The sequence below is a fragment of the Grammomys surdaster genome, unplaced genomic scaffold (assembly GCF_004785775.1).
Source record: "Grammomys surdaster isolate TR1022 unplaced genomic scaffold, NIH_TR_1.0 211, whole genome shotgun sequence".
NCBI classification, from domain to species: Eukaryota; Metazoa; Chordata; class Mammalia; order Rodentia; family Muridae; genus Grammomys; species Grammomys surdaster.
The window spans coordinates 3920852-3930088 of NW_021604656.1; positions in this window are offsets into that span (position 1 = coordinate 3920852).

Genomic DNA, 9237 nt, shown 5'->3' on the forward strand with positions numbered 1-9237 from the left:
AAACACACAGATATACATACATGCACAAACACACATGCTTACACATATGTGCATGCAAAAACACATGCACACATACAAGGCATACAGATAAGCACAAATGCTCATAAATGTACTTGTGTGTATGCATACAACCACATGGCACACATATGTGAATATATGCCCACATACACCCATCCATATGCATACATCTATGCACACAAAATACATCCATACACATACAGCTCCATGACCTTGGTAAAGCCTCTCCGGACACTGGATTCCTCAGCTGCCCCCAGCAAAGTCTATGCCTGCTTAACCCACAATGTCACTGTGAAGAACAAACGGAGGGCCAGCGACTAAACTCCTTTGGGAACAGGCAGAGATATAATTAGACACGTGCGTGGGCTGGAGAAATGCAAACTGTGAAGTGCTGTGAGGCCCAGAAGCTGCTTTTGCTGGGTTCTCGCGTGTGCATGCCTGGCCTCAGAAGGAGGCAGGCTGAGTTTGTCTCTGAACCGCTGGCTCCAGCGAGGAGCATGTGACAGCTGAGAGACAGACACATGAGAAGATAGAGCAAGACAGGAAGACAGACAAATAAACACAGATAAAATAGCCTGTAAGGGGATGGCTCTCCTTATGGGAACAGACAAGGATGTGAGGCAGCCAGTTCCCTGTAGATCTGGGCTTGCCTTTCCTCCAGGAGGTCCTTTCCAGGGCTTCTTCTCCCTCCCTCCTTTCCCACCACCTTTTAGCATGTACTTATATGCATGTGAACCTGTGGACACATGTGCCATGGGGTTGGGCTGAGAGAAAGGATCTCCTTGGAGCACAGTCCTGGAGATCATGGCTCCAGCACCTCTGTGGGGACAGTGGGGACAGTGGCTCCAAAGACTGCTAATCCCTGGGGATGACTCAGTACATAGAAGCTGTAGCCAGCGTGGGAAGCCACAGTGCCACACAAGCCTGTCTATACGTACTCTCCTGGTGCTCAGAGCTGCTCATGGACATCTGCAGGTGATCTGCCAGCTCAGGGGCACAGGGTGGACTCTTGGTACCTGCTACACATCCTCCCACACTCACCAGATGGCTCTTTATGGAGGGAACATTCCATCTGTCTCTGCCCCATCTGCTGCCCCCTCCCATGGCTTCCCCCGGCACCTGTAATAAAGTGTTCGTATGGCTTTCATGGGCCCACAGGCTTACTTCTTCCCAGTTTCCAACCTCACATCCCATTGCTCCTCTCTCTCAGAGTTCTTCCACGCCAGCTTGTGGTTCCTATGAGGTTCCACCACAGGCCCTTTGCACTTACAGGGATCTCTGCTAATGATACCCAGCTTCAGCTCCTGAGTTACAAGCCTCTCAGTTACCATCATTACTAAGTAGCAGCAGCTAGACAGATATGTTAGGGTGTCAGTCATACTGTACCCCTGTTCTGGCTCCACATAGCTCTGGGGGACGAGCCCAGAACTCTGGAGATCTGGTCCCTGGCCCCTAACACCTCTCAGATTCCACCCGCATCGCCTCCCACCAGCTCCACATGATCCACCAAAGCCCAGCCCCGGCTTTTGTAATTTTGTAACAGCCAGAACTGGATCCCCACAAGCGGAGATGCTTCACACTTGCTGTTACCTCCACACGGGTGTTTTTCCCCAAGGTCTCTGTCTCTGCTGAAACAGCAGCACTTTCCCAGACGCTCCCCTCACATCACGCTCCCGCCCCACGCCTCTCTCCTGTCTTGCCCATTTCTTTACAATCTGGAATTAGTTTATACTTCTCATCCATCCCTTTGCCTGTGTCTCCACTAGAACACTCTGTTCCAAGAAAACAGACTCTATACCCAGCATAGACGCCATGGGCAGGTGAGAAATGCAGGCTGAACACTCTGTATCAGGAATACTTGGGACCACAACTGTTTCAGATTTTGGAAATTCGTCTCAAATTTTGGATTATTTGTACAGATATAATGAGCTGTCTTGGGGGTTAGACCCAAGACTAAACATGGAATTCATTTAGATTTACCTAGGCACCTGATACACAGTGCCTGAAGGTAATTTTATGCAACATTTTGCATAATTTGGAGCATGAAACAAAGTTTCACGGCGTGGAATTTTCATGGCACGGCCATGCTGATGCATGGGAAGTTCGGAGCATTTTAGATTTCAGGTTTCAGATTTAGGATGCTCAACTGGGACTTGAATGAGACACGAGAGTGGTTAGCAGCAGATGGGTGGGTGTTGGCCTGGGGAAGGGAGGGGCTGGTGTGCTTGTGGGCATGTGCAAAGGGAGTGGACAGGGCTCTGATGGAGATGTGGCCTGCCCAGGAACACACAGCTGGCACCAGCAGCAGGCTGGGCTGAGCCTGTGGCCTGCCTCCTCCTGTCTTCATTCTCTCTCTGGCTTCTTGCGTTTGTTTCCTTTTTTCTTTGTGTGTAAATGTGCATGCTGTCATTTCTTCTAGACTAGAAATCGACTTGAGAATCTGGTAGCTGATAATGCTCCAGACTCCGGCTGCCACACTGCAGCCTCAGTGTGACTTCCTCTGGTTGCTAAACTCGCTTGATTTCAGACCCCATCTAACTAGCCATTAGGGGTTGGAGAACCCGTGTCCCCTGCCTAGGCATAGTGCCAGGTCACCTGCACTGCTGTCAGAGCTGAGAGATCAGTGGTCCTTCTTTCTGGCAAGGTACCAGATGAGCTGGGCATCTTTTCCCCATCCAGAAGCCTTCAAAAGAAAGGTCAGCGGGGCCTGCCCCTCCAGCACTGGCCTTCGAGGACTCTGTGTCTAAGCCGAGCTCTATCAAGGGGGTGGGAACAGGTACCCCAGGGACATCCTTACACATGACCAGGCTTCCATGAACTGTGGCACTGTCTGGGTGATGGCACTGAGGAGGAAAGGGCTCCATGGCTTGGTGCACGCTCATCACTGAGCACTAGAAGAGAGGAAGGAGCACGTGCAGAGAGGAGGCGTTGAGTGGGAGGGGATACCTTGCATCAGGCTCCAGGCCATTCCTAGCACAGCCTCCTCAGGTTAGCGGAGGATCTTGCCCACTTCTGGAAAATTCCGTGTTGGTGAAATCAGATTGGAGAACACATCAGGTGTCCATATCTTTGTTGAGTGATGAAGGGTGGAGAAAGCGACGTGAAGGAGGAAGGCAACGGTAAGATAACTAAGGACTGACTAGGGAAGCCTCCTGGAGAGCCATGTCCACACTTGCATGTGCAGGGAGAAGGCTGCGCCTGTCTTCCATGTCAGGCTTTTCCTGGAGAAAGCCTGGGATCAGTCAGATTTCCTCCTTCTCTTCCTCCTACTCTTCCCTTTCCTCTTTCTCCTTCACCTCTTCCTCTTTTCCCTCCTTGTTTCCCTCTTCCTCTTCTCCCTCTTCTTCCTCTTTCGCCTCCTCTACTTCTCCTTCTTCCTCTTCTTCCTTCACTTCCTCCTCCTTTCCCTTCTCCTCTTTTCTTCCTCCTCTTCCTTCTTCTCCTCTTCTCCCTTTTCTTCCTTTTCCTCTTTCTTCTCCTTTCTCCTTCTCTTCCTCTTCTTCCTCTTCTTCTTCTCCTTCCTCTTCCTCCTCCTCTTCCTCTTTCTTCTCCTCCTCTTCTTCTCCCTCCTCTTCCTTCTCTTCATCTCATACAAAACAAAGTATTCAAGTTAAATATGTAAAATTTAAAATCAAATTTTAAAGATACTTGCTGAGGCCTTTAATCCCAGCACTTGGGAGGCAGAGGCAGGCAGATTTCTGAGTTCGAGGCCAGCCTGGTCTACAGAGTGAGTTCCAGAACAGCCAGAACTACACAGAGAAACCCTGTCTCGAAAAACCAAAATAAATAAATAAATAAATAAATAATAATAAATAAATAAAATATACTTGCTGAGGGCATGATTTTTGCATGTGAGGGCTAGATCTAACAGAGGTAGTCTTCAAAGGGAGTAGCAAGAAGGTCCGGATCAATCTATAAGAGGGTCTAGCTGACATGGGAGGCCTCGAAGACATCAATGCCTGCCTTAGACCTAGGAAGACAGAGCCTGAGGGACCCTTCACCGTGTTGAATTCCCTGGCACATAGCACCCAAGTTGTCTCTTCAGGCTTGATGCTTCTTGAAGCTGCTTCCAAGATCCCACCCTCAGGAGGACCCAGGGATTCGTCCAGGAACTCGGAGAGCAAGAAGGGAAGGAGCCAGTTACAGAGGGAGCATTATGCTTGGCTGATCCCATAATGCCCGGCAGAGTGACAGCACCCACATGCTCCCGCGAGGGGGTTATTTTATTAACCAGATCGATTAAGCATCTCTCCTTCTAATTACTAGTTTAATTAACCTTGGCACACAGTATGCACCAGCCCTCAAGGGGCTGAGTCAGACTGCTGTGCTGGGCGAGCATCGCTGCTCTGCTTTGTGCTGCTGAGTTTGGCTGGCCCTCAGGGGCCTGGGAAGCAGGGGTTGAGGGTCAAGTGTTGGGAGCACAGGGGAGGTGCAGAGTGGAAAGTGGAGAGGAGGCACTGGGGATCTTTCTAGAGGATCATTGCATGGGTACTGGATTCCAACAGGGGACTCTGCAATGCTCAACTTGAGTGATCTGGGCAGGTCATAGCCGAGTCAGCCTGAGTGGTCCCACTTAGTTGATTTGCTCCCCAGGAAGTCTGGGATCCAGAAAGCTTGGGTTCAGTTGCCAAGGGCTGGAGGGGTGGTAGAGGGCTACCTTGGCCTTTTCATCTGTGAAATGGGCATCAAGCTCCCCAGGTCATGCTTAATTAAGAGGGCTGAGGGCTGGTGGAAGTTGAGGGATTCCGCAGATGACATCTGCCTGTTCTTTTATCACTTCAGCTTGTGTTTCTTGAGGTTTACTGCATCGTGGCAAGCAGAACGTGAGGGCTGAGCTCTCTGAGGGCCCGTGTCATCATCCCTGTGTGCACGTACACCCCTCCCTGCTCTCTGCCCTCTCTGCCCTGCACTAACACACACCTCCCATGTGCTGCATCTGTGTGCCCACATGGTGTGTCCCATCCTTCTTCAGAGCCATGGGCATTCGGTCATCTCAGAAGACCTCCCCCCACACACATATGCACACATGAAGACAGCTGCATGGCTCCTCTGTTCATGAGCGGCCAGAGGCCAGCAGCACCACTCACAGAATGCAGCAAGAAACAGCCTACAGCCCCTGGTAGCTGGGCTTTATATATTTATTTGTTTAAAGCTTATTAAAATCCTAACCCAGTCTCCTCTTCACGATGGCAGTGCTGTTGGAGTCTCCTGATGCCTGTGTGGGCTGCAGACGAGTATATCTGCATATGTGTGAGGGAGGTGTGTGTGTGTGTGCGTGTGTGTGTGTGTGTGTGATATGAATGTATATTTATATCCAGCTATGATTACCAGTATATTTGTGGGTGCACGTGCTCATCTGTGCATACTAGGGTGTGAGCTGTGTGTGTATGTATGTCTGGGTGTGTGATTCTGGGTGTGGGTTGGACTGGTGTGTTTATTTATGTGTGTGTCATTAGTCATGGGCATGAGTAGTGTGCCTCATATATTTTCACCCCTGTCAGTGGTGAGTGTGTTTTTCAGTCTGTTTTTCTTGTCATCCCACAAGGAACCTTTGTAGATTGTTTTTCCCTAACCATGTCTGAAATGTCAATATGCAGTGCATTGTGTATCTGTTTTGCATAGCTTGTATATCTGTGCATTTAAAAAAGGAGACTTTTCCTACCCTCCATGAGATGCCTTTCTCCTTGTCTTAGTTAGGGTTTTATTGCTGTGAACAGTCACCATGACCAAGGCAACTCTTATAAGGACAACATGTAATTGGGGTTGGCTTACAGGTTCAGAGAGTTCAATCCATTATCAAGGCGGGAACATGGCAGCATCCAGGCAGGCATGGTGTGGGAAGAGCTGAGAGTTCTACCTCTTCATCTGAAGGCTGCTAGCAGAATACTGGCTTCTAGGCAGCTAGGACTAGGATATTAAAGCCCACATCCACAGTAACACACCTACTCCAACAAGGTCACACCTCCTAATAGTGCCACTCCCTGGCCCAAGCATAGTCAAACCATCACTCTCCTTGAGGGTTGGATCATGCTATTGGAGTTCCCACTGTGAGGCACATGGCTTCCTCTTCCCTTCCTACCCATGTGAGTAAAGGGTCCCAAGTCTCCAGAGCCCACCAGAGGCCTGTCAACATGGAGTTCTGTGAGAGGAGTGGATCTTGGGGGGGGGTGTTGTTAAAATACATTGTATACCTGTATGAACTTCTCAAAGGATTAATACAAATATTTTATATTATAAACAAAAGGCAAAGGCTTCTAAAAACAAACAATCCAAAATGTCCAGGGGTTTCTGGACCCTCCCCTGAACATCCAATCAGAAGACTCGAGGAAGACCAGAAATCCAGTTTCTACAAGTTTCTGTGTTATTCTGAAGGGAGAGCTCTGGTACCTCCATGAAAGGACCATCCAGTCTGAGTGGGGAGCATGTTCCTGGAGTCACTGGAGAATGTGGTTATCAGCCATAAAGTTTGAGGCCTCATTCTTAGGACCTCTGTCTACACCAGCACTGCCTCTGTGAAGTGGGGGCTGCCCAAATAAAGCTGCTGCTGACTAGACAGAGTTCTTCTCCTGCCTGAAGACATGTGGAACATAGAAGAAGTGTGTCCCCAAGACCAAAACACATTGCTGGAGTCAGGGACAAACACTGACCCAGGCATCTGGAGTCCCATTTCTATCTGTTGGATAAGGCAATGGATGTCATTTGTGCTGACACAAGTCTTGCTTCTGCAACCCTAGTCTCTGCCCAGCTCTAGGGACACAGTCCGGCACAAGGACAGGTGATAGGAGCTTTCCTCCATTCTGCCTCCCAGACTAGCCCTGAGATTGCAGTAGGGGCCTCTGACCTCCGCTGGAAGTTTCCAAGGACCTGGCAGCAAAACCAATCCAAACAGAAGAGCCCTACCTGGCCCTGCCCTCTGGTGTCGGAGAGAAAAGCAGTGCGTTTGGAAGATTGGAGCAGTGCCAAGCTTCAGGCCTGGGTGTCTGAGTGATCAGAGCACAGGGGACCGATTGATGCAGTGTGGGCAGAACTCCAGCACAGGCTGATGGGAGCCTGGAATGGGGGGGGGAGCAGCGAGGAGCCCAGGAGTGTGTTGGCTAGGCTGGGGAGCAGAGGTGTCTGTGAGGGAATGGCAGTGTGCAAGGGAAACATGAGGTGTATGTGAATGAAAGATGGAGGGGGTGGAGGAGAGCAGAAAGGGGCGCTGTGGTCGGAGAGTGAGAAAGCCATCCTCTTCTTCTCTTAAGCTTGTAAAGCATCAGAGCATCTTGCTAATTGTTCATCTCCCAGAGACGCTAATGAAATTATTTCTGCAAAATACTCATCAGGTCATCTGCAGAGGGCAAGGTGCCAAGCTTCAGCTCTGTCCAATCCCCCTCCTCCTTCCCGGTGCTTCCTGCCCCCTCCTTTTTACATGGGCCTCTCAGCATGGAGTTGCTCTCACCTCCAAACCTCCCTGAAAGTGCCCAGTGGGGAAACTGGAATCTAAGCCTCTGTAGCCAGGGAAACCTTAGAGACTCAAATTCCATGGCTGTTGTAGGGCTAGGGAAGGTTGTCTTTGTGTGCGCATGTGCATGTGTGTGCATGCATGTGTGTGTGTGCACGCATGTGTGGGCATATGTGTGTGTGCATGAATGCGTGTATGTGTGTGTGTTTGTGTGCATGTGTGTGTGCACATGTGCATGTGTGTGCATGCACGTGTGTGTGTGGGCATATGTGTGTGCATGCATGAGTGTGTGTATGTGTGTGTTTGTGTGCATGAGTGTGTGAGTGTGTGTGTGTGTTTGCACACACAAGTAATAACTCATGCATCTTAGGACCATGTGTCTCTAATAAAACCATTAGTTAGACTCAGAAAATGTTTCTAGAGCAACCACAGGTTTGAATTTTTTACAGATAAGGGGCATCAGGCAAGCTGTGCCCTCTCTGAGGCTCACATCTACGCGGCTACTTTGCCAGGATTGTGAGAATTCAAAGAAACCAGACAAGAGACAGAGTCCTGACCAAGCATGCTGGATGCTGTCCTTGGTCCTGGAACCTCTATTGTAAGAGCATCCACGGTCTGTGCTAAGGTATTGACTGCTAGTTTCCTTTCTATTGTTGTGATGGTGTGAACCACCATGCTCAGCTTACAGCAAGCTTTTTATAAAGGATAATGTCTTCTTTTTGGAAACAGGGTCTCATGCATCCTAGGGTAACCTCAAACTCACCATATAGCTGGGAAGGTCCATGGACCCTTCTGCCTCCACCCCATCAGTGCTGGGATTACAGGTCCCTGATACCTATCTGGTTATGCAGTGTTGGAGCTTTGAGCATGTGCAGCACGCAACTCACTGAAGGAGCTACCGGCCCTTATAGAGGATAATTATGTATCATTCTTTCTAAAGCAAATGACAGAAACCCAAATGGACTTACAATCAAAACAGGGACATACTGGCTGAGAGAACAGAAGGTTCCAGGGGGTATTCCTTGTAGCTCCAGAAACACTTTGGATGACACAGCACAGCTTTGGGGCTCTCTTCATGCTTGGCTTCTCTGTCCACACCTCAGCATCAGGCATGTCTGCTCATACAGCCAGAGCTTCCTGTTCAGAATGCGTCCATGAAGAAAGTAACTGTGTAGTTCCAACAAATGAGCCTGGGTGAATGGACTCAGATCAGTGCTCACTCCATCTCTGTCCCTGTAGTTCATAGGATCTCAAGAGGCATCTCTGGCCCATCGAGTGGTTCAGGTAAAATCTGTGTCCTGACCCTAGACTATTAAAAGGGGAGTCTGTTGACTCTCCACTCCCCTAAGGGATGCTAGTCCCACTGGCCTTTGAGGGCAGAGGTCCAGGCTCACACTCTGGGCCTTAGTCTTAGCAGAATGGAGGGTGAAGGAGGATAGGGATGTTCAGAGCCCTCCTCCCATCAAGCCATCCTGCCTGGAAGACAAGCCCTTCCCTGGAAGCCCTACAACCTGGATTCAGAAACAGAAGGCAGGTATGACACTGGCAAAGTCATCTCTCCTCTTTCTCTTAGCTTGTCTGAGTGCCACTTAGAAGGGGACGGCTGAGGTGGAGTCTCAGTGACTTAAAGGAGCTTGCTAATGTAACCAAGGATAAAGTATCGGAGGAGAAAGGCAAATGGGAGAGCCTGGAATGAAGGAACAGCTTGGCTTCTGGGGAAATGGGCCTAGGCACAGCTGCAGATGTGGGCTGCAGTAAGATCCCACCCCATGGGC